This window comes from Protopterus annectens, chromosome 9.part0 (assembly GCF_019279795.1).
Source record: "Protopterus annectens isolate FY-2018-M chromosome 9.part0, PAN1.0, whole genome shotgun sequence".
Lineage (NCBI taxonomy): Eukaryota > Metazoa > Chordata > Ceratodontiformes > Protopteridae > Protopterus > Protopterus annectens.
In genome coordinates, this window is record NC_056743.1 from 909,553,748 (window position 1) to 909,580,092 (window position 26,345).

The following is a 26,345-nucleotide window of genomic DNA, read 5'->3' on the forward strand; positions in this document are numbered from 1 at the left end:
AGCTTTCCCTTGAGAAGCCAGAGCAAAAGAAATAAATAACTGCTGAGTCTGCCTGAACTCTTTAGTTCTGCTCAAATAATAACGTAGCTGCCTGTGAATGTCCAAAGAATGCAAGACTTTTTCCCCTTATTTTGGGGATCAGCATAAAAAGTAGGCAAATGAATAGACTGGTTCAAGGCCACATTAGAAATCACTTTAGGCATAAAAGTAGGGTTAGTACGCAAAGACACCCTATCCTTATGGAATACTAGAAAAGGTTCAACTGCCATGAGTGCATGCAATTCAGAGACCCTCCTAGCAGAGGTAATGGCCAACAAAAAAGCAGTTTTCCAAGACAAAAACTTCAGCTCAGACGTAGCTGCAGGTTCGAAAGGAGGTAAAGTAAGCTTCTCCAACACAAAATTGAGATCCCAGGAAGGAGTAGGAGCTCGACGTGGGGGTCTTATATTTTTTGCCCCTCTAAGAAATTACTTAAACAAAGGATGAGAAAATAAAGGAGGGTCACAATCATAATGAGCAGAAATGGCTGCAGCATGAACCTTCAAAGAGGAAAATGACAAACCCTTGTGTAGTAATTCAGTAAGGTAATGTAGCGTGAAACTCAAATTAGGTACTGAGACATCAAAGCCCTTTGCTGTGCTCCAAAGAAAAAATCTCCTCCATTTATCAGCATAAACTTTTCTAGTACTGGGCTGCCTGGCTTCCAAAATGACATCTAAAACCTGTTGAGGAAGCTGAGACCCCACAGGCTCTAAAACAGAATACGCCAGGCTGTTAGATGCAGGGACTGTACCCTGACATTGAGCAAATGATTGCTTGACTGGGACAACAAGTGAGGAATCTGAGGCAAAGGCCAAGGAGGCTCCTGAATTAAACTCCTCAGCAGAGGATACCAGTGCTGACGTGGCCAATCTGGTGCTATTAGAATCATGCAAGGCTTGTCCCGCCTGACTTTCAAGAGTACCTTGGGAAGGAGAGGCAGAGGAGGGAAAGCATAGACGTGAAGGTTGTTCCAACTGAAGGATAGAGCATCCACTTTCCAAGCTTTTGGGTGAAACATCTTTGTGCAAAATTTTGGTAGTTGGAAATTTAGTGGAGAAGCGAACAGATCTATGTCTGGAGTTCCCCAAGCCACTATCAACTGTTGGAATACCTGAGGATCCAATTTCCACTCATGGGGGTCCACAATTTGTCTGCTCAATACATCTGCTAGGGAGTTCTGTGCTCCTGGCAGAAACCGTGCTTGAAGAGTGATGTGCAAACTCAGAGCAGTCTCCCACAATATCATTGCTTGTCTGCAAAGAGGGTAAGAATGAGTTCCCCCCTGCTTGTTGATGTACCACATGACTGTTGTGTTGTCTGTTCGAATCAACACCTGTCCTGGTTGAAGTAGGTCCTTGAAGGCCATCAGGGCAAATTGAACTGCTAACATCTCCTTCATGTTGATATGCAAATGTTGTAGTCTGGGAGGCCATGTGTCTTGAATCCATTTCCCATTGAAGTGTGCTCCCCAAGCCAAGTCCGAGGCATCCGTCGTTATGATCTGACTCGCCTCTGGTCGGGTCACAGAGAGTCCCTTGTTTAGGTGACATTCCTGAGCCCACCACAAGAATTCCTTCTAGATGCAAGGTATTATCTGAATGACAGTGTCCAAATCGTGGCAGTGTTGAGTCCATACAGTTTTGAGATACCATTGTAGCTTCCTCATATGCAGTTTGGCATTGGGAAGTACTAGAATGCAAGATGCCATGAACCCCAAGGCTTGAAGGACTGTCCTTGCAGTCAGCCTGGACAGTACTGATAACTGCTGGAAGTATAGGTGAAGAGTTCTTTGTTTGTCCGGGGTCAGAAAAGCCATCTGAGAAGCTGTATTCAGTCTCACACCCAGAAAGCACATGTCCTGAGAGGGTACTAGACTGGACTTTATTTCGTTCACAGAATACCCTAGGCACCTTAAAACTGCCATTACATACTGCAGATGTTGAAGTAACTTGTCTTTGTCTTGAGCAAGAATCAGGCAATCGTCCAGATAAGGATAAATTTGTATTCCCCTCTGTCTGAAGAAAGCTATTACAGGCGCCAGAACTTTTGTGAACACCACAAAGTACAGTCCACCTACAAGCGAGTGAGCAATCTCAGTTTATTGACAAAGCAGGACTAAGCGCTTTCGTCAGTAATCTGGCTTCTTCAGAGTCCCTGGACTCTGAAGAAGCCAGATTACTGGCGAAAGCGCTTAGTCCTGCTTTATCAATAAACTGAGATTGCTCACTCGCTTGTAGGTGGACTGTACTTTGTGGTGTTCACCTATTTTTTTTGTGAACACCCTGGGCGCAGTAGATAAACCAAAGGGCAATGCAGAGAACTGATAATGAGAAGTACCAGCCCGAAATCTCAGGAATCTCCTGCAGCTGGGCCTGATAGGAATGTGAAGATAGGCCTCTTTGAGATCCAGGGTTACCATCCAGTGATCTTTGCCTAGCATAGGCAGAAGTTGTTGTAATGTTAACATCTTGAACTTTGGAATGTCTAGGTAGGTATTGAGAATGGACAAATCCAGAATTGGCCTCCAAGTGTGTCCTTTCTTTGGCACTAGGAATAGACGGGAATAAAACCCTAGGCCTACTTCTGACGGAGGTACCACCTGGATAGCTCCCATCTGTAAAAGCAAAGAAATTTGCTCCTGAGCCTCCAGCCTTTGCTGAGGAGGCACATCCGGCATGCCTTTGAAAGGAGGAAAAGTGTGAAAGTAAAACTTGTAACCTTGATTTATTATTTCCAACACCCATTTGTCCTGGGTGACCAAATGCCAGTTCTGTTTGAAAAGTGCCAACTTTCCTCCTAGAGGAGCTGCCAGAAAAGAAGGATCTGGCAGCTGAAGATACAGTTCATTGGGTCTGTTTACGAAAAGGCTGACCCCTGCCCTCACCAGAAGACTGTGCAGGAGAACTCCAAGTCCTAGGTCTGAAAGAACCCTGAGCGTGAGCCCTGCCTCTACCACGTCTAGACCTGCCCTTAGACTGAAAATCCGAAGAAGGGTAGGACCATCCTCTAGCAGGCCAATTCCTGCTAAACTTAGGGGGCTGCACCTGCAAAAAATCATTGACTGTCTGCATAGACTTAGCTTTATCTTCCATCTTTTTCAAAACTGACTCCACAGGAGAACCAAAAAGAACTTCAGATTGAAGAGGAGCATCCAAAATCCGAGCTTTAACATGCTCTGACAAATTTTGATCCTTAAGCCAGGCATGTCTACGAATAACTGAACCAGTAGCAGCCACCCTGGATGAAGCCTGAAGAGCATCGAAACCACACTGCAAAGAATGTTTTCCAACTTGATCTGAAGCATGAACCAACTCCTGCAATTCCTTACACTCTATACCCTCAGCTAAAGCATCCACCTTAGATTTCAATTGGCCTAACAAAAAGTTCTGATACTTCAGCATATGAAACTGGCAATTTAAAGCCCTCATAGCTAAGGTAGAAGAGGTGTACACTTTTTTCCCCCACCTATCCAACGCTCTAGAATCTTTATCCAAAGGAACTGGATTCTTAACCACAGAAGCCCTGATACCCTTCGGCCCTTGAATAATAGTTTCCGGGTCAGCTCTAGGACTCTTATACAAATATTTATGTGCTTCAGCAACTCTGTAATATCTGTCTGGCTTGACAGGGGCAGGGGGTAAAGAATCAGGATTAAGTGAAGCTTCAGAAAAAAAAACCTGAACAATATCTAAGACAGAGGGAATAGCCAAAGGCCTATGTTGTGGTAAAAACAAAAATTCCCTAAGCCTTTTTCGAGAATCTGAAAAATCCTGACCTTCCCACTTGAAATGTTCCCTCATGGAATGTAAAGTTTCAGAAAAGGAAAAATCCTCTGGAGGAGAAGCAGAAGGACAGGAATCCTCTGCATCCGAATCTGAATAGGGAGGGTAATCCTGAATATCCTCAGCTGAGGACTCAGAGTAGTCTGAAGAATGCTCCATTCCCTCTAAATCTGTCTCCACCCTAGGCCTCTTCTCTGGGGGGGGGGCAAAGATCCCCTGATCAAAGTAATCAAATCCTCTGCCATTTTCAACATATGTTTTTTAGGAACAGAAGCTGAAGAACTAGGGCTATGGCCAGTACCAGTAAGACCAGGTTTAGCCTTAGCATGGCCTTTAGCCACTGAGGTAGAAGGCCTAATAACCTTTTGTAAGGATGGAACTACAGATACCTGAGAAGCACCCTCGGCCTGGCCTAACTCCTGAGAGGCCAACTCCTGTAACAGTAAAGGTTCCCCCTGGGATTCAGCCTCGGCCGGATCCACAGATTCAACCGGAGGTTCCATAGAACCGGTGTCCGCAACGGACGACTCATCCGGCTTAGACTTTAAAGATTTATCTTTACGTTTTTTAGCGGTAGCGGGCGTCGGAGGATCCGACGGCATGTTGTAGTTACACCGCTTACCGAAAACAAGCCTGGCACAGTCTAATCTTCGTTTAATGGTGCGCTTATTAAATCTAGCGCAAAAGCGACACCGACTCACGTGTTCAGGCCCCAAGCAAGGAATACAGAGAGAATGATAGTCCCTATGAGGTATCTGTTTCCCACAAGAAATACAATTATTAACTTTTTCTGACATCCGGATTAACTGAGGCAAGAAAAGACAAAAATTTTCCCCAACGGGGTACTTAGCCCAACTTGGTCTTCGGTCTGAAACTCGATAATTGAAAATTTCAGAACGCCGAACGGCACTTGCAAACGCTGCTTCTGCTTCGGACCACGCGGCAAGAAAGATTGGGGATATGGCGTCGGTCATGCGCTTAAGCACTACTACGTACTAACGTCAGCTTCGGGCGTCCATGACCGACGCCAGCCTAACTCTTTGGTATTCGGGCCGACCGAGGACAGCGGACTACCCACAGGTTATGACTGCAGCAATGTGAGACGAAGAACATCAATAGTTGTTCCAAAAGGTATAAAATCTTTTATTCCACACGAAGATAAAAAGTAGTATCACAAGCGCTTTCACCCGGATGTTCCGAGCTTTCTCAAGTTGTTGTTTTGTTGTAAAGCAACTGCTTATGTAGTTGCTAACATCAATCAAGTCTCCAAACTCATGATTAATTATACAGTTATACAAATTAATAAATCCTTAGTTAAACTCTTGCAGATCTCTATTAAAATGTGTAATTTGGTAAACACTGTTATGCTTTTTAAACATGTTAAACAAGTATTTGCATTTATCAAGTACTTTTTTCAAAACAAATACATGCCCATACAGTTCGAAGTGTATTAATAACACTCCACCAATTAGTACTTGCAACAGATTAGCTTTCAAAGCCATTTTTGATCCATTTCATTGTGTAGGTGTAATGTTGTGTTCTTAAACAATGATTGGGCATGGAGATGGATTTGTTTGGTTTAAATAGCTACCGTTTGGTCTTTTTGGGATTAAGTAATAGGTTTTTTTAAGAAACCATGTTTCTGTAATTTGGAAGGCTTTTTGGGTAATGGAAAGGAGTTTGTGTGGGTCGCTGGCTGAGCAGACTAATGTTGAGTCATCAGCATATTGTATAACAGTTGCATCTTGGCATATGCTGTGGAGATCATTAATGAAGATGGAGAACAGAAGGGATCCGAGACTGGACCCTTGTGGGACTCCTGTGGTAATAGGCAGCAGTGAGGATAGGTTGTTGTCTCATCGAACTGCTTGTTGTCTACTATGTAGGTAGTGATCATACACTAGACTGGTTCCAAAACTAAGGCCAAGATTAGTAAGGGAGTAGAGTAGTTTGGGATGGTTGACCATACCAAAGGCTTTTGACAGGTCCAAGAATATGGCAGATGTTAGTTTACCTAAGTGCCTGTTTTGGTTGATGAGGTTTGTAAAGGAAAGAAGGGCTGTGGTTGTACTGTGGGCAGGGCGGAATCAATGCTTTGTAGGAGAGAGAAGTTGGTTAATAAGCAGGTATGGCATAAGTTGGCAATGTATACATTTTAAGAATTTTTGCTAGTGTGGACAGGATGGCAATAGGGTGATAGTTGGTGAGGTCAGTGGATATTCCACCTTTATGTAAAGGGTGATGTAGGAGGTTTTCCAGATTGGTGGGATAGTACTTTCTGATATAGATCTGTTAAGTAGAATAGAAATTGGGTAGGCAAGTTCATTAGCAGCCAACTGGAGATATTCTGCTGGGATGCCATCCGCTTCTAGGGTAGTAGGTTTAAGTTCGGACAGTAATTGTTTGACACAATTGGTAGGGATGGGTTGGAACTGGAAGGTAGTTTGGGGACTGACTGCAGGTTTGGGGATATTGGTAGTAGTAGTAGTAGTGGATTGTTGTTGAACTAGTTTAGAGATGGTTTCTATGAAGTATTTGTTGAATGATTCAGGTATGTCGGTGTGGGTTGGAGGGTTTCCCGGGGTGAAGTAGTTTATATATTCCTACCAGAATTTTTTTGTGGTTGTTTTGGCGCCTGTTTTGCAGATGTAGGAAATTAGACTTTTTTTATCCTGGAGAATAGTTTTTTGGTTTCGTTTCTAAGTTTCTGGAATTGTTCTCTAGTTGCTGTAGTTTTTGTGGCTCTCCAGTGATGCCAAGCTATATTCCTTTGAGAAATCTTATTTTTAATCTCTTTGGTGATCCAGGGGGCAGTATTCATTCTGAGTTTTGTGGTACGAGGTAGGGCATCGGCATCTAGGATTTTTAGAAAAGTATTGTTGAATTGGATTACAGCTTCTTCTAGGGGTACTTCTTTTAGTATGTTCCAATTATGGTATTTTAGCTCGAGTTTGAATTGGTTTGGGTCAAAGTTATTTTTGTTCCGGGTAGTTTGTATTAGTGGGGTAGAGTTGGCATGGATTTTGTATTTTAGTGAGAAGGTGGGTGGTCACTAAGGGTGTCCTGAAGGACTCCTGCTTGGTATGGCATGCAGGTCTTACTTATCAAGATTCAATCTAGGAGACTTTCTTTGATTTTTAGCATTTCCTAGATTGAATGATTTGGGAGAAGCTGTAGAGATTAATATGGTTGGTGGGGTTAGTGGCTGAGCAAGTGTTCCAGTCAATATTAAAGTCACCTAGGATGATGGTTTCTTGAAGAAGATTTTGATTAACCCAGTGTAGGAGGGAATATTGTTGCCTGGTGGTATATAGCCAAAGATAACATTGATTTGATTTTTTGCCGCTAGGTTTGAGTTTGGCTAGAAGTAGTTCACAAGTATTGAGGGAAGGGATTGGAGGATTAACAGTACACATTTTAGGTTGTTTTTGTAAAGTAATGCTACCCCCACCCCCCTTTTTGGATAGTCTACCTTTTCATAATATGTTGTACCCAGGTGGGAGGAACTCGCCGTCTGGTATTGTGGGTTTTAACCATGTTTCTGTTAAGGATAGTAAATCAGGGTAATAGGGGGATAACAAAGCATAGAGTAAGTGCAATTTGTTATTTATGCTTCTGATATTTAAGCTAAGTAGTAGGTGGCTATTTTTTGGTCTAGAGATGGGAGATTGTTTGGGTGAGAGAAATAGAAAATATGGAGTATTTGTGCAAGGGTTTGGCCCTGGGTTGGTATGTCTCCAGCTAGGATCAGTTGACGGCTAATATGGTTTAAGAGTTTGGCTAGTTTGGTTAGAATGGCTATATATCTATTTGTAGTAAGTGATTCGGTAGAGATTGTGAGGAGTCTTCCTGAGGCAGGTGGGAGAATAATGTGGTGCGGACTACTTTGGGATATGTGTAGGCTGTAGTGATGGGAGGAAGTATGTTTTGAAGGTGTAGTTAAGGTACCATTAAGTATGGTTTGGTAGGAGGTAAGGTAGTGTGTTGATGCTAGGAGAAAGAGGATGGTGAGATAGACTGTGTGCATGGTAATTGGCTTGTGATAGTGTGTGTGTGTGTGTGTGTGTGTGTGTGTCATGTTAGTGGGAGGAGTATGTGTGGGGGGAATAAGGGGGTTGGGGTTGTCACCTTGTCACCACAATAAACAGAACATGCCAGAGGGATAGATTTCTGTCCCAGAGACTTTGCATACTCTGGAATAAACTACCTATCTATATCAAACAAAGCTCCTCATTAGCACTCTTCAAGAAAAATATTGATGATTAGATGGGAAATAGGAAACTCACCCCGGGGATCACCTCTGTGGCTCTGCTAGACAGTGGCACAGGAAAATAATTTTCTTGGGTGGCAAAAGACAGGGTACCTTTTTGGCTGGGCTTGTATAGACCCCAGGACCGATAGGTAGGTACTAGGCTATCTGATGACGAGGTGTCGCTAGAGAATGATTGGTATAAGTTAGGTAGGTGGATAGGTTAGGTATAAATCTAGGGGTAATGGGGGCATGTGGGAAATGGGGGCAGGGTAGGGGAGCAGAGTGAGCCCAAGCAGTAGCGAGGGCGATCGGAGCTGGGCTGCACAGATCGCAACATGTAAGGTGGGTTCATAAAAAAAATAAAAATAAAATAAAAAAAAATCTATCATTGTAGACACTAAGCAGGTAAGTTAGAAATAGAGGACATATAGTATAGAATGGCTTTACAATAAAGTTGAATTAAAGAAAAGTACTTGCACTAGCTTTTGAAAGTCAAATAAAAATTTTATGCACTAGTTTGTGAAAGTCCAAAGGAAAAGCCTGGTAGTAAGATAGAGGGTCAAAAGTATCCTTTTGTTAGGGAATTATAAGCCCTGGGTCAAATACAAATCTGAGGAACAGGGTCACCAAACTACAAGAAGTACTGAAGGGAGTTACTGGAGGGAAGTCTGTTAGTCTGCAAGAATGACGGAAAGCGACAAGAAGGTCGTATGCAGCTGTACCTCTGGCTTAGTGAGCGTTAGGATGCTATATTCAGCTATTTTGTCAATACTTGTAAAGTACAAAGCAGGTTATAAATGTAAATGTTTAGGAGCATGTTTACCATGAAAGAGGCACCTACATTCCCTTGTAAAGTAGAGTAGTGTCCTGTCAATGTTATAATAAAAGCCGTAGCAGCACGATCCAATGGAAGGATGTCCAGGAGAGCACTTTCAGTTTTTTTTTTTTTGGGGGGGGGGGGGGTGGCGCTGAATGTATGAGGTCCCAAAGAAATTGCTGTAACTTCAAGTCAAGTTTTCCCACCACTGATGTGCAGTGATCATGGGGTTATAAAGATTTGTTTGTTGCTAGATAATTCTGCCAAACTGAAATATAAGCCAATGCACAGAAGGTTAGATTACATGAAAGCAAAATAGTTACTATGTAAATCTAACTGGAGCGAGGTGTTCAGAGGAAAACTGCAGATGGAGTGTGGAAAGTTTTGAAAAAGAAATTGAGTGCAACAAATCAAAAAAAAAAGAACATCAGGATCTAGGCATATAACATTAGGAGGATAGATTTCCATAAGGACAAGATATCGGATTAAGGTGAAAAACAAAAAATATAAGAAATGGAACAGAGGTCGAACTACAACTTAGAAAACTGAAATAGACAAGCTGGACAAACAGATGAAGCATAGTGTGAGACAAGATCAAGAAACATTTGAAGAAAATGTATATAAAGATATTGAGCATAACAGGAAACCTTTTTATAAATACAGAACATGTGGAAGGAGTAAAGACAAACTGATAAACTGTGCATATTCTAAAAATGTATTCTCAGACACAACAGATTATATAGATATATTTACAAAATCTTATGCAAAACAGTTTGCCTTCACAAAAGGGGTGGTAAGTTGTCCTAGTGACATCCAGGTAACCCCAGATACTGGAATCAAATTGGATTATATTGAAAAAGAACTACACAAAGCGGATCCAAACAGAGCACAGGGAGGAGATGGAATTAGTAACAATGAGCTGAGAACCCTTCAGCAAGAACTTACAGCACCATTATATCCATTATTCACTAGGTCATATAACTATGGGGAGATTCCTCAAGATTGGAGACCTGCACTTATTAAAACTGTTTTTAAGGGAAAGGGGAGTAACACAAACCCAGAGTCATATAGACCCTTAAGTCTACTTTCATGTTGTGGAAAAATAACAGAGAAGGTAATACTGGATACGTTACTGTCAGAACTGGATAGGTTGGGACTTGAAACCATATATCAGCATGCATACATTGAAAACAGACCTACTGCCACCTGTAACATGATGTTCTATAACAATATAATAACAGCTATGAATGAAATATTGTGCTGTGATGCAATTTATATATATATAACTTCAGCATTTGACAGGGTCATACAAATAACTGATCAAAAATTAGTACAACTAGGTATTAATGTACTCTTGATAAGATGGATAGCTGCGTGGCTTACAAATTGGACATGGCAAGTATCATACAGCAACTGGACAGGCAAAATCCTTGGTTACAGTCAGGGTATCCCATAGGGCTCTGTCCTAGGCACTTACTTGTTTAGACTATCTTTCAGACCTAACTTTTTCATCTGAGGTGTTCTACAGTCTACATGCAGACAACCTGAAATTGGGTAAACTGATTACATGTGTTACAGATAAGGCATATCTGCAAAATAACTTGACTAAATTGACCATTTGAGCACATGAGCATAATATGGTGATAAATGCATCAAAAACTAAGCATATGAGATTTGGTAGGCATAAACTGAAAGGTGAATATTTAATATAGCACACAGTGATTGAAACTACAGACTCGTTTAAGGACCTGGGTATGTGTGTAGATTTAGCTATGAGTTTTTCTAATCATATTAACCAATTGGTTAATGATGGTTATAGAACTACAGGTTGTTAAAAAAGATTTATAAAGTCTAGGAAATCAAAAACAATGAAATCATTGTTGTTAGTTACATTAGACCCAAACTTGAGTATGGAATAACAATATGGAAACCCTGTAAGAAAACAAGCATGAGTAAACTGGAAAGAGTACAATGGAAATATACTAAAGGTATCCATGGATGAGAAAATTTAAGTTATTATGAAAGACTAAAATATCTGAATTTGTACAGTGTCTCTTACAGATATCTAACAGGAGATCTTATTCAGGTATACAGGGCATTTAGTGACAACTACCCAATGGGAATGTTTGGGGTTAACAAAAATTACTGCAGAATCATCAGACAACCTATGTAAGAGATTCTATAGGAATGAGAAGTGTACTAATTGCTTCTCTGACTGAGTAGCTAATGCATGGAACAGACTACCAAATTACATTAAAGCAAGTACTAGTTTAGATATTTTTAAGAACAGCCTGGATACTTATTATGGGAACAAGTGTTTTGGTATATTGGCAAGCTAGAAGGGCATTAATGCCCATGCTTGAAATATTTGCATGTATTCTGACCGTCACTGTCAAAATGACTAGTCCCAAAATGGCAGATGCATTTTCACTTTACAAAGAGGAAGAAAGTAAATGGTTGGCAACCAGGCTCAAGTTATTTTACTTGACAAGAGAATAACTTGTGGAACTTGCAGCACACAAAATGATTGTGGATTACCCAACAACCACTGCACTAACATACAAAGCAAACGTAATGAATAGCTCTGTAACTGGAAACCATGGTGCTTAAATCACAGTACCATGACAATAGAAGTAAACAGTCTAGAATTCAGAAGACTACAAAGCTGAAAGTCTTGGAAGCAAATCCTAAAGTGATAAAATGGTTGAAATGCCACATTGGTGTAGTCTGAGGCTACATTTGTATGACACAAAAAGTTGCCTGGAGCGGCATTACTAAGTAAGGTGATGCAAATGAGATAAAATGGGCTGCATCAGTGAAAATAATCCAAAGGCTCTAGTCATACAGCATCATCTGACTTCATTATTAAAAACTACTAGATTTATTTCTCCAAACACCTAGCTAAAAATAACTGTTATGCTAGCACTTGTACATGAACCTCAGCACGTAAAATGTCTTACCAACAACACTGTACATGCTGCTGGCCACATGCACTTCCTGTAAAATACAACATAAAAGGCTGAATAACAGCCACATTTTCAAGACACATCATATAAACAGGGTTGCATGGACTGAAGTTATGTTTGAAGATTTTTTTCCCTGTGGGTACTTCACAGATAAAATGCTCTCTCTCTCTTTCTTCGTCTCTGCATAAGTTTGACATGTTCCTAGTGTACTGAGTGTTTGGTCAGTGAAATTCATAGAATACAGTACCTTTGATGTGTCTAATACATTTTCTGTAATTCATCCCTTTGCAAAATGTTAAAATGAATGCAACTAGACTCGCAGTAGACCTCATGAGGATTGACAGTTCATTCCAGAGTCCTTATTTAATCTAAAAAAAAAAATTTAGTAGCCCAACTTACCCGGACAGCAGGCTTTGTGTATGGATGCAAATTTCTGAACATGCCTGGAGATCTGCTTGCTATATACACCATCATCATCAGTTCCTCATTCCTAAGACACTCATAAGCCTGTAGTCCAAACTACTCATCTTTAATAAACCTAGTATGGTACAATAATCACAGCCCAATAGTATGGGCATTTTCCTACCAAATTGTTGAACCTCTGTAGATTGGAGCAAGATGACCTCTGCCAGTTACAAGGCAGCTATGCCATAAACACATCCCTTCCTTGTCCCAGAGTGTATCCTTTCTTTAAAATGATTTTGCTACTGCCACATACAAAGAAGGCATAATTTAGCAGTTTCTTGGCTTGCTCAGTGTACAGCATGCTGGGTTTGCAATAAACCTTACAATACATTCTTTAGGAATTCATTTCTTTGGCTCTCACATCATATCACTCATTATATATTTTTCCATGTTGAGTAATGGTTAGCACTCTGGTCTCTGAAACCAGCAATACGAGTTCATATCTCAGTGGAACCATCCCACATTCCATGCCTACTAGTTAGAGCAGGGGGCTAAGGCAGTGAGTTGTGAACAAGTTACTTCCTGTGAAGCAGGATTTCATTCCCTCAGCCTTCATTGGCCTACTGTGCGACTTTCAGCAACTCATGTGGCCAGACAATTTTTGGGGGCAATTGGGATTTTGGGCTAGGGTTCTTCATGATCTCCTGGATTGCATGCCTAGTAATTGCTTATGACCATGTTAAGACTTGTGGTGCATATAAAAAGTATACTTGGCAAGATGTTGTTAGCACCGACAAACAGTTTTTCCTCTAGGTGAGCCAAAAAAAAAAGAAAAAAAAAAACACTGAATCTCTGGACCTACTTGGGATCATAGGAGAATTACTAGGCTATCCACCCAGAGGTCATTTCAAGCCTAGCTGTTTCATCCCAACATAACACCATACAAATGTTAGTTAATACCCAAGGTTACATTTAGTAATGGCTGCCCATGTCCAGGAGGGTTGTGGGCTATTCCCGGTAAGAATTTACAATGCCTCATGCACTTGTCCAGGTTCCTCTTGAACAGTGTCACAGAGGTGCTCTGTTTCACATGAATAGGTTGCCTATTCCAAAGTCGCGGCAGTCACTGGAGATCAATCTTTCCCTCCATGACCTATTGCAGGCCATATTTAGGTCCCTGGAATGGGTAGCCCTAGGCCCATTTGATTTACAAATATGTAGCAAGTTCATCAGGTCTGGGTTTGAGATTGCTCTGTAAGCCAGGCATAAGTCTCCTCCAAGAAGTGCATATGACACAGTATAGTAACAGGGACTTTAGTCGGTCTGTGTATGTCACTTACTGGAGTCCTTTGATCTTCTTAGTTAGAAGCCCCTGAGGTCTCTCCAACTGCTGCAGGTGCTTTGTATGATACATGCAGAATGGGGAGTTATACTCAATCATGGGCTGGATTAGTGCTGTGTATGGAAGGGGTTATAACCTCTTTTGCTCTCAAAGGCAATGCCTTTACTAATCAAGTGCACTACACTGAAAGCTTTCCTTACTACAGTAGACGCATGGTGGTTGAAGTGAAGGTTGCAGTCAACTTGTGATCCAGGTCCCTTACCACTTCATGGGTACTCAGGGTATTGTTGTCGATTTGATAACATGAAGGAACATTGTTTGCGCCCAAGAGAATGATGATGCATTTCTCTGCATTCAGTTTGAAACTGTGACTAAAACACCAGTCGCTGGTTTGCGGAAGACCCTCCTAGCGTATAGTGGCATCATTTAGAGATTTAATAACTGCACCCAGTTTGCAGTCATTTGCAAACTTGGTCAGCCACAATCCCTTAGTTTTGACCTGAACTTCTGAGAAGTATATACCAAACAGTAGGGGGGCCAAGCATTGACCCCTGTGGCACCCCACTGGTAACAGGTCTGCTGACAGTGTGTGTCCATTTTGTGAGCCAGATGGCAACCCATCTTACAATGGAGGGGTTTACATTCAATTTGCTAAGTTTATTGGTAATGCCAGAGTGTGGGATTGTGTCAAAAGCCTTTGCCAAATTGAATTATGCTGTGTGCACAGACTTGGCCTTGTCCATTACCCTGGTCACATTTTCAAAAAACAACCAGATTTAACAGGCAGGCTATGCCCTTGAAGAAACCAAATTGGGTAGGATCTAGGATTTGGAGGTTGTCCAAGTCTTTATTTATGAGTTCCATAATGATATGTTCCATGGCCTTACAGATTAGGATGGTCAGGCTTGTGTGTCTAATTCCCAGGTCTGCTGCTAGGTCACCTTTGTGGAGGGGAGTATCTGTTGCTGTTCTCCATTCCACAGGAAAAAAGCCTGTGGTTAGACTATGATCAAAAAGGGTACTTAATGGTGATGCTAGCTCATGTTTTAGTCTGTTTAGAAGACAGCCTGGGATGCCGTCTGGTCCCATAGATGCTGTGTTTTTGCCTTGGACAGGCTTTGATGAACTGTTCTTCAGATATGTGGGGTGGGGGAAGGTTTGGAGGGGATAAGGGAGTGAAATTTTCACCAAACCTATCCGTTAGCAAGTTTGCTATCTCTGTGGGGTCAGTGTGTGTGTGTGTGTGTGTGTGTGTGTGTGTGTGTGTGTGAGAGAGAGAGAGAGAGAGAGTGAGATACTGTTGGTCACTAGTTCTACACATGCTTGGGCCATACCTTTTAGGCTACATACACAGCTGTAAAAGGCCTTATGGTTAAACTTGACTGTGCTCGCTAACTTTTTCTCAAAGAAGCCATTACAGGATTTAACAAGTTGTCTTATTTGCCTGTTAAGGCTGAGGAGGGTGCTTTTCCATTGTTGGGGGTCTCACCTTTGTTTTTTTGGACAGCAACATTTTGCATTTATTGTAAAGTTTGTTGAAGCAGGATGTCCACCATGGCAGCTTGTTTTTACTTGGAGGTCTGGCTTTGATTCTTTCTGGTATAGCCAAGTCTACACACTTATGCAAGTGATTGTACAGGGCTGTAGTGCAAGCTTTGATGTAGTTACCACGTCCAGCTGGGAGTGGGGCTCAGAGTTCTGATGTCAGTGTCAGCTCAAAGGTGACTGATTTGTGGTTAGATTTAACAAATAATGGTCCAACAGTTGCAGTAGTGCACCTGTTTGATATGTTAGTGATGACCAGATCTAGTACGTTTGTTCCTCTTGTTGGGTTGTTCCATGGCATTTGAGTTAGGAACTTTTGCGCTAGTGATTTAGGGCTAACACAGGTTTCCCAGTTGGTGGTGGGATAATTGAAATCCCCCATAACCAGAGTGTTAGTAATATTTGGATAGTCTCCAGTTTGGTCAAGTAGGCTTCATGCGTGTCATGACCCATGGAGAAGGGATCTATAACTGGCTATGACTTGAATGGCGGTCTTACCCACAGTAACCTGAACTTGGGAGAAACTCCATGGAGTTATCCAGTCTAACTAGACGGGAGGTGAATTTACCTCTAATATAGATAGAAACACTGCCTCCTTTTTTTCTCACACATTCATTTTGCAGTCTGAATTTGGTAAAGGCATTGTAGCCTTGCAAGGCCAGGGTACTCTCAGAGGCCTTGAACCAGGTTTCTGTGACTGCACAGACATCTTCATCTTCCAGTGATAGAAGTTACTCCATGGTATTTTACTGTAAAAAAAATAAGAGACAAACCAGGTCTACTGTCAAATTAAGAGAAAGCAGCTGAGAATGAATAGTATAATACAGGGAATGAACACGGGAACAATATTCTTTCAGTTTTTTTAAAACAAGTTGGTTTAATGTATGCACTTTCTGCAGCTGAAAGAAAGGGCTTATTACAGTGTCTATAAAAGAAGGTTAAGAACACAAACACGAGTCACTGAAAATAAGTGACTCTGTTAAAACTCTTAGCAGTAATTCTGAGCACTGCTACTCTTAAGTGAACCAATTTTCAGGGTAAAGACTGGGAAAGAGAATACTTGATTAGAAAACAAAAAATGGTTTAAGTACTTCCAAATCTTTCAGGGTTAAAATAAAAAAAAAAAAAAAATAAATTAGTAACTCCATATGTTGAAGGGAAATTTATATTGTACGGAAGGAACACTAAAAGAAAATAGAAATGCATTTTGTTTCAGTGTCTGCCTGAAGTGGTCCTTTAATCTATTTGTCTTAAATTCACTTATTCTGGATTTTATGAGGCATTTTGCTCAATTCTCTCAAGTGAATAATGAAAACGTGAATGTTTACATCTTCCTGAAGTTTCTGCTCTACATTTAAATAAAATGTGTTTGACAATGAATTTTGCCTTTGGCTTTGTTTACATTGAAATATGAAGTATTAAACTCTGTTCTGCCTCTTCACATTGTGACATTTTGTACATTGACAGGAAACAAGTTTATTTTAAGCAGGATCAGGGGACTATCACAACAGCAAAATGTGGGATTAAGAACAGTGAGGAGGAGAACATCACATCTAGCCATCTGGGGTGGGGTGGGATGGGGGGTTAATATTGATGGTTGGACACCAGTGCCTACACTGGCCAGGTTTCTGTGAATGACATAACCATGAGATCAGGGAGTTAACATCCATTACAGTACAAGCTGTCTTGGAGGACAAATTTAAGAGGAAAGCAGAACAGAAAGCAACAGGGAAACGGACATGATTTCAGCTTACTGAGCTCCATCTGCTCATCTGAAAAAGGCACAAACTCCAGTGCAAAAGTTCCTAGAAGCTGCAGCATTCAAAGAAGCCCATAAAGTGTTTGGGGAAGCTGCAGAAATAGATGTGGCACTGGCTGATGAATGCAAAAATAAATATGCAACATCTGTTGTAAAAATGGTGAATGCTATGTGGAAATATAAGACATGTCAAAACCATTTCACATGTATAAGTGAGCAGTAGCATAGTTAGTGGAGGGTGAGAGGGGCTACTGCCACAGCGCAAAGTTTTAGGGGCACGATCAGCCAATCCTGAGCTTTCTCTAATGCAATACTGGCTTTTAAAAGACTACTGCATATGCTGTCAAACCTGAGTGCTGTATTGCTCTGTGTATGCTCTAAACTGCAGCAAACTGCTTGCTGCAGTTTTAAAAGTAAAAAGAAAAAAAAAAAAAGATTTTTTTTTTTATATAAAATAAAACCGGAGTGCTGTAGCGCTTCAAGCAAGTAGGTATAAACTGTAGCAACTGTTTTATACATTTGTAGCAAGCAGTTTGCTACAGTTTAAAAGGATTTTTTTTTCTTTTTAAATTAAATCATGAACACTGCAGCACTCTGTGGAGTGGCAAAGAATAAACTGTAGCAACTGTTTGCTACAGTTTAAAAAAATTTTTTTTTAAACTAATACATGAGCTCCATAGCACTCCATGCAGGCAGGGTATGAACTGTAGCAAACAGTTTCATACAGTTTAAAAGAAGACACTATTTAATTTATATAAAATATGTTGAAGGAGAGCAAGGGAACTGAATGGCTGGGGTGGAGAGCGAGCATGTCATGCCCTTTTTTTATCTAACTAATAATCTGATCTCTTACAATGTAATGATCAGCTTTATTACTGTGAAGTGTTTTTTTTTTTTTTTGCTCTTCTCTCGAAGAGCTGAGAGAGTGGGGAGCTGGTTCATAGTACTTCCCAAGGTGCAAGTGAAAACAGATATTCAAGAGTACAATGGGAGAGAGGCGACAGAAACCTGAAATTCTGAACAAAACAAATGTTTGATCAGCAAAATGAAGGGTCTCCTATAAGGATCAGACAGTGCCAGAAATATGAAGGGAGATAAACATCCAAACATCCACACAGCCAATCTATTGGCTAACTGTATGAGCAGACAATGCAAGCAGAAGTGATGCTCTTAGACAGCAACCTCAGCATTCTGATGGTTTATTTTACACACTAAAGGAGTACTATGCAGCAACAGACTCCAGCAAAAGCAGATACTTTAAAACATTCTACTGGACAGGGCCCAGCACTCAGTTCTCAATGTAAATAAATTACTGGTATACTGTACAGACTGGGGCACATTGTATTATTGATAGACAGATTAAAAGCTACATGACTGGTGATGAGAGGTTATGCAAAACACACCAAACTAGAAATCAAACACCTAACCATGACTGTTAATGTTAAGCTGTACAAACTGGCAGAACAGCATAAAAATACTCACAAGACTAGTGAAGAACTTCTCCAGCTGCAATCAAGTCCATTTGGTGATCCAACCTGGCCTGATCCCAAAACAAAGCCTTGCAGAATGACTCAGAACTAAACAGATCAGCATCCAAATTGGCTGCTGCTGCGCAAATTCCTGCAGTGAGCAGGGAAATGGCCAGTGCTTTCCTTTTGATTTCCATCAATCTGCAGTCTCCAGACCACTCTACTTCTAAGGAGCTATCTTCCTCTCCACATAAGAGTACTTCTCTCATTCAATTCAAGCTTGGATGAATGGATGGGTAACCACAAATTCACTCCTGGATTAGCACCACCAGCCATCAAAGATAAAGGAAACGTAAATATACCAACATAAACATGCTCAGATGGTCATACTGAAAATATACGTGCTAATTAATTACTATGGGAATGCAGCGTTAGGTTTCTTAAGATCTTCAAAGATCAACAGCCTAACAAATAAATATGAACATGTTATTCTTTGGCTAAACAGGCTTCTGAAGACAGTATAAAGCTCAGGTGAGGTACAAATAATCACGAACATATTATGTAATACTATAAATGATATGGGAAGAACATTGCTTGCGAGTGAGTGGAAGAGTACCTTTTCCAACATAAAAGCCTAGGGCAACTTACATTTAAAACACTCTTGGAAGTCAGACTGTCCACAAGCAATGGGGTAGCATTATGGAATCTGTAGACATGGCAACGAAGAACAACATGCTTAAAGGTTTTTGGCCTACCAATTAGACAGGAGCAGCAACCAAGAATAAACCCCTTGAGCAGAAACGTATGGCTCTCTATTGGACATTGAAAATCAAACTGCTGAAGCAAAGTGAGTGTATGTACATACCTTCCTGTATACTGCTGGACTGGCAAAAGACAGCAGTTTGGAAGTGCATGTAGGAGTGGCAAGAAACTGGACTCAGAAATAGTAACTGCAAGTACAAGCTAGTCTTCATTAAAAAAACAAAATAAAACACATTTTAAAGACGTACAAGAGTTTAGCAGTTCTGGTTGAATTTTCTAAAAAAACTCTAAATAACATGCTTCGGACACCTGAGAAATTGTCTTACAAAGGAAATAAATATTATGAAATGACAAGATAATGGGACATCTGAAAATTCTATAAAGGTGGACAATAGTGTTGTGACAAGTAATTTTCAAGAAACATCATCACTTCCTGAGATAAATAAACCAAAAGACAGAGAGACAGATGGTCCCCATCCCTCTCAACTCTCAGCACAAGAAATCTAGACAAAGGCAAACATAATGGGGGAGATAAAGGCCTAAAATCAATGACATACTTTAAATACTGCTCTTACAAACTTAGAAAGATGCTAAAATAACAAGTTTTGCACTGCATGCATTTTCTGAAGGGTATGAAGACTGAAACTCAAAAATCTGTCATTTAATGACTTCAATCTTAAATGACTTGCCAGAAAGTCACAATTGTTATGAGGAACAGACCAAATATGAGGCAAAAATCTGAACATTCGGAGAAATTCTGGACATTTGAGAGGTACGGGTCCCTCTCACGGATGGGCATAACATTGTATAGGCAGTCTTCCTAACAAATGGTGAAAAACATTCAGAAGGGCTGCATATGTATTACTGTGGATAACATACCTTTCGTATCTGACAGGACATAAAACACACATGTATAGAATTACAAACACTTGAGCAATGGATAATTACTTTAGAAGCTACAACATAACTGAGGCACCATGGTTTAAATATTCCACAAAGCTCTGCATAGACAACACAACAGCAGCTACTCATTCAAGTGATGACTACGGGAGTGACTGGGATAGAAACAAAGAGAGAAGATATTTTAGGTCATACAGTGTGCAACAAATTCATAAGACTGCATGCTGTGGAAATTTCAGCAGATCAGAAAGATGGAAAAGTGTACTAGGTAGTACAAGAATAAGTGATTGTTTTTTTAATCCCAGAAAGAGGTCCCAGAAGGGAAGCGTTTTGGGTTAAGGACGTTGGAATACATTTTGGCATTATTAGGGGGATACAAGCTACCTATTAGTTTTCCTATCAGCGGGTTATATGAACAAATAACTAAAAGATGAATCCATGGAAAAGGAAGTAACAAAAATAAAACTGCCTCCATTCCAAAGTGACTCTACTAATACTGCTGACATATCCCTCTGAGGCATGGACTTTGCAGACCTAAATTTGAAGTTTTCCTTCCTTTCAAAAATGAAATGAGTGAATGTTAATAAGAAGTTATGTACCTACCATAACGTTCCATGTTAGTTGTCTTCTCTCGCCTTCTTTCTTGCTGGATGGGTTTGGAGCCGAACCTCGGCTCCGACTCGGCCTATACTAAAGCTCGAGAGCTAATTTTACTGGCTCAAGGCAACCCTATATCCCATGATGCTAGGCGGTAACTACCTAGATCTCGTTTGGTAGATGACAAAACAGTAGCCAATTCAGTCTCCCCACTCAGGTGGAGGAGGAGAAAGGAAAACTTCCCAAATGTCACTATCTGAAGACGTAGCTACCCCAGGACCACTTGTTTGGGCTTGAAATAGTGCAAGATAAGGTCCCATAGAAGAAGGGGAAATCCTTTCGGTATGTCCAGGCTAGGGGGATGGTGGGCGGGACGCAAGAAAGAAGGCGAGAGAAGACAACTAACATGGAACGTTATGGTAGGTACATAACTTCTCAATGTTAAGTTGTCAATCTCGCCTTCATTCTTGCTGGATGGAACCGCGTCCCTAGCACCTTCATCCTGGGTGGCTCATTGGAACAGACTCTTGAGAATGGTGGAACCAAAATTTGCCCTGTTTCTGGAGGCCATGTCCAATTTGTAAAGGTATGAAGAGAGGCCTATGTGGCTGCCGCACAGATAGTGTCTATTGGTAATCTAGCTTGAAAGGCTGTTGATGTAGCTAACGCTCTGGTTGAATGGGCTCTTGGCCTAGAAGGCAATTCTTTACCTCTAAGTTGGTAAATACAGGTAATCACAGAAGACAGCCACCTAGACAGGGTTACTTTGGATACCGACCGGAAGGCCCTTTCTACTTTATGCACAAGATAAAAAAAAAGTTGATCAGATTTCCTGATTTGTTTAGTTCTGTCCAGATAGTAGCAGAGCTGACTATGAACGTCCAGGCAATGCAGTTTTTGCTCCGCCCTGTTTGAATGATTAGGGAAGAAAACTGGAAGATCAACAGATTGATTCAAATTTGTCTGAGAAGCCACCTTGGGTAAAAAAGACGGGTTAGTTCTTAGAGAAACTCTGTCTTTGTGGAAAACTAAATAAGGAGGATGAATGCAAAGGGCATGAAGTTCAGATACTCTCCTAGCAGATGTAATGGCGACTAGGAAGAGTGTCTTCCAGGAAAGTAACTTCAATGAACAGGAAGCCGCAGGTTCAAAGGGAGGGAGAATCAAGGATGTTAAAACTAAGTTTAAATCCCACTGTGGTGGGGGTTCTTTGATTGGGGGCTTGAGTAAAAAGATACCTCTGAGGAATGCCTTGCAAAGCTTATGGGACATGATGCTGGAGTCCGACAGGCCTATGTGAAAATTTGAAATGGCAGCTAACTGAACTTTTACTGTGGAGGATGAAGATCCTGAATGAAAAATTTCAGCTAGGAAATCTAAGACCGAGTGTATTGGAGCAGTGAAGGGATCTATATTCCTAGCCTTTGCCCAGAAGGAAAAACGTTGCCATTTACTAGCATAGATCCTTCTGGTGGAAGACTTAAGGGAAGCTATGATAATATCCCGGACGGAATTTGAAATAATTGGAAGCCTGGCTAGGGATGGAAGTGGAGCAACCAAGCTGTGAGGTTGTGCGATTGGAGGGACTGGTGCCCTGACTGATGGGCCAAAAGATCTGGCACTGGATCCAGATGCCAAGGCTGCTCCAAAAGATAACGATGCAGGAACGGGAACCATATCTGCAGAGGCCAATAAGGGGCAATGAGAATCATCTTGGCTCTCAAGGCGGTAGCTTTCTGAATTATGTGTGATTAATGGAAAGGGGGGGAAAGCGTATAGAAGTCCCCAAGGCCAATCGTGGACTAGAGCGTCTCTGGGGGGATAGCCTGGAAGGGGGAAGAGAGTGAAGAAGTCGAGGCACTTGCTGTTTTGTGGTGTTGCAAAAAGATCGCAGCAAGGAAACCCCCACTTCCGAAAAATTTCCTCCGTCACCGATTGCTTGAGAGATCACTCGTGGGGCATGAGAATAGCTCTGCTCAGCCTGTCCGCTATGACGTTGGACTTCCCAGGAATATGCGTTGCTATCAGAAACCGCCGAGAAGAGATCGCCCATTGCCAGAGTCTGAGTGCTTTTAGACACAGGGGATAGGCTTGGTTCCGCCCTGCTTGTTGATGTACCATACTACGGACATACTGTCCGTTTGAATTGCAATAGTCCCCAGGGAAGAGTCTTGGAGGGCTTGCAACGTCAAAAGCACTGCTCACATCTCCAGGACGTTTATGTGCAAGTGGCATTCGAAAGGTTGCCATGTGCCATGGACTGTCCTGCCCTGAACGATGTGACAGTCGCGACCGGGGGGGGGGGGGGGGAGTAAATGGTCTGCCTTGACGGACTTGAGGGAAGACCATCCACGAAGACACATGTTTTTTGCAAGACAGAGTTATTAAGATCTTGTGTGTCATAGGGAGCTGTTGGAAGGACCACTGGGAGAAAAGCATCCACTGAAGAAGCCGCATGTAAAAGCGGGCAAGGGGAAGAAACGTGATGGCTGCCGCCATGAGACCTAATACTTTCAGAACATACCTGTCCTGAATTTTGTTGTTCTGAAGGAGAACGTGAACATGACTTTGAATATCTAAGACCCTCTGCTCTGTTAACCTTGCTGAGAGCTAAACGGTGTCCAAGGTGGCGCCTATGAAGGTAATAGACTGACAAGGTGACAAGGCAGACTTTTCGAAATTTATAGAGATACCTAGCCCTTTGCAAATGTGAATGGTGTAATCTCTGGCTAGAAAAAGTTGACGCCTGGTGGTGCCAGTAGTCTAGATATGGAAACACCTGGAATCCTTGACGTCTCAGGTGAGCCGTAACCGCTGCCATACATTTGGTGAACACTCGGGGGGGCTGTAGTGAGACCAAAGGGCAGGGCTCTGAACTGGTAGTAACTGGCCCCCAGCCGGAAGTGGAGAAACCTTCAGGAGCGTCTGTGTATTTTGATGTGATAGTACAGATCCTGAAGGTCCACTGAGCACATCCAATTGTCCTTGCCCAGAAGGGGTAGAATGGAATGTAGCGTGACCATCCGGAACCTCGTTCTCTTTACAAACTTGTTTAGTTTGCTGAGATCCAATATTGGCCTCCAGTCCCCTGTTTTTTTTGGTACCAAAAAGAACTTTGAGTAGACTCCAGATCCTAGTTGGTCTGCTGGGACTGGCTGGATGGCTCTCTTTTTTAGCAGCTTTGATATTTCTATTGCTGCTTGTTCCCTTAGACTGGGTGGAACATCTGGGAGAGACTATATTTGAACAGCTGGGGTTTGGATAAAGGGGATTTTGTAACCCTCGGATATGATCGACTGCACCCATTTGTCTTGAGTGAGGGAGAGCCAGGCTTGCGGGTACAGCGATAATCTTCCCCCGACTGCCTCCGAAGGCGGACAGTCGGGCAGCACCTCAGGGATGCTGGAAGGGTTTGTCAGAGAGGGTTTCCCTGCTACCCTCATTCTGCGGACCCCCTCTGCCTCTTGGACGGTGTCTGTTGTTGTTCCCCCCTCTGCCTCTAGGGGGAACTGACCTCTTGCGTCAGTTGCGACTCCTTGTGATTTGCGGAACCACATTTTTCCACCCTTTTGACCCTTAGGATATGGTCTAGATGGGGTTGAAAAACGGACTCCTACGGCAGAGAGAGTCTTGCCATCTTGTTCGCATCTGGACAAGGTATCTTTCACTTTAGGTCCAAACAACGCTGAACCATCAAAGGGGGAGTTAGTGAAGGACACCTTGAAGGGGTCTGCGAAGTTGCAAAGCCGCATCCAGGCGTGACGCCTTAAAGCCACACCTGCGCCTGCGGCCCTACTCGCTCCATCGGCTGCATAGGAAATAAGCCGCATGGAGGAGTTGACAATGGAATTCAGGGTTCCTAGCTGTGAGTTAATTTTGTCCTGAGACCCAGCAGGTGATGGATCCTGTAGAACCTCACCCAGTTCTTTGAGAATTTCTCTTTGAAGACTGGTGAAGTGGCATAAGTAATTCAGTGACCGCATAGTAATGGTCGCTAACGAGAACATCCACTTCCCATACCTATCCATTGTCCTAGATTCCTTGTTAGGTGGATGGATAGGCACTGAAGGATCAGCCAGTTCCTTCTTGGTGGCTGCCGCTACCACCATGGCATCAACTGGGACACCTTTAGAAAAAAATTGCTTATCTGAAGGGGCTGTTATAAATTTGGAAGGCCTCCGTGGGGTGGGTTCCATCGAATCAGGGGTCGTCCACGCCTTCCGTGCCACCACTTCCATAAGGGGGTCGAAGGGCGGAGACACCAAGGAGGTGGAGGGTCAAGAACCAAAAGCCTCCAGGTAAACCGACTCGTCCTCGGAAGGATTAAAGGAAGACCAGTTCCCCCTCTGTTTAAGGATTTCAAGGATGTCAGAAAAGGAGACATCCTCAGAGGGGGACCTTGGGGATCCTTCCGACTCATCCAAGTTGGTATCAGATGTGATGGACTCAGGGGAGTCCATATGCCTCCTTTTACATGTCCTCTTATGCGGGGGTTCACCTGACGGATCAGGAGAAACCTCGGAAGAGGAGGATATTCCCAATGGGGAAACCTGAGGCGGTGGATCTCTACGGCCGGGGGCGAGAGAGTGAGAAGAGACCTCAGCAGGCACTACAGTGGGAGGACCTGATGGAGCTGACCATAGAGCAGGCACTGGGGCCAGTACGCTCCTCATGACCTCGAAGCCACCCCTATCAGGCAGGCCAGAGGGCTCCCGCTCCGAAGAACTAGGAACCCCAGCCGGCACCGACAGGGACGGCTCCGAAGCTGATGTTGGGGCCGAACTCACCAGCGCCGATGCTCCGAGAGGGAGAACGGGATCGGACAAGGGTCCGATGCCACTCGCCCCCTCGAAGCCGGCGAGTGAGTCCAAGTGCCCGGATCCCTCCAAGAAAGGCATCATGGACGAGATCAGAGCAGACGAAGGAGCCGAAGGGGGAGGTATCGGCTCCGACGTCACAACGGTCACGGCTCCGAGGAGCTCCGGCTCCGAGCACTGGGGCAGAGTCAAAGGAGGAATAGTAGGTTGTATGGATATAGCCGCTATCTGATGAGACGGGCTATGAAGCATTTGGGCCAGTGCCTGAGACTTTAACAGTCTGCTAACCACCCTCTCAAGGTCATGGTCGGAAAGCCTGGAAGACCGAGAGGAATGGCTCCGATGGCTCTGTTCCGAGAATAAAGGTGATCTCGGAGCCGAATGGATAGATTCCAGAGATGGAGATCTGGACCTCTTACGTGTGGAAGGCATCGAGATTGGTGGAGCCGATGGAGCCGTAGACACGTCGGCTCCAGCCGGAGCCGACTGTGAAGATAGAGTCTTGGAGGCATTGACTCCGGTCGGAGCTGATGCAGGAAGCTGCGATACAGATGTATCGGCTCCAGCCGGAGCCGATCGTGTTGCAGAAGGTGAGCCACCATCCGAAGGCTTGGAGCACGGAGCCGACGGTTTGGATGGCTTCAAAGGCTTCCCTGGCACGGACTTAGTCGGGGAACCTTCGGGCTTTAACAAGCCCCTCAAGATCAACTTATTCCTGCGCTCCTGCAGGACTCTTGGGCTGAATGCATGGCACACACAACAAGAGTCCTGCAGGTGCAGGGGTCCCAGGCAATAAACACAAGAAGTGTGACCGTCTGTCAGCGATATCTTCTGACAGCACGAGTCACACTTCTTGAAGCCTGAGACCTTAGTGTCTTTGGACATATTGC

At 42.8% G+C, this 26,345-nt stretch overlaps 1 protein-coding gene across 6 annotated transcripts in view; it reads right to left on the reverse strand.

Moving 5' to 3' along the window:
- The window catches only part of ZBTB39 (zinc finger and BTB domain containing 39), a 614,376-nt gene that overhangs the window by 498,506 nt on the left and 89,525 nt on the right, over nucleotides 1–26,345 (reverse strand). Inside the window, exon 1 of one of the 6 annotated variants that reach the window (XM_044083649.1) lies at nucleotides 18,393–18,687. The exons of the other annotated variants lie outside the window; for them this stretch is intronic. The gene's annotated coding sequence lies outside the window, so the exon portion shown is untranslated. Of the gene's footprint in view, nucleotides 1–18,392; nucleotides 18,688–26,345 lie in introns of those variants that run through there. 6 annotated transcript variants of the gene reach the window in all.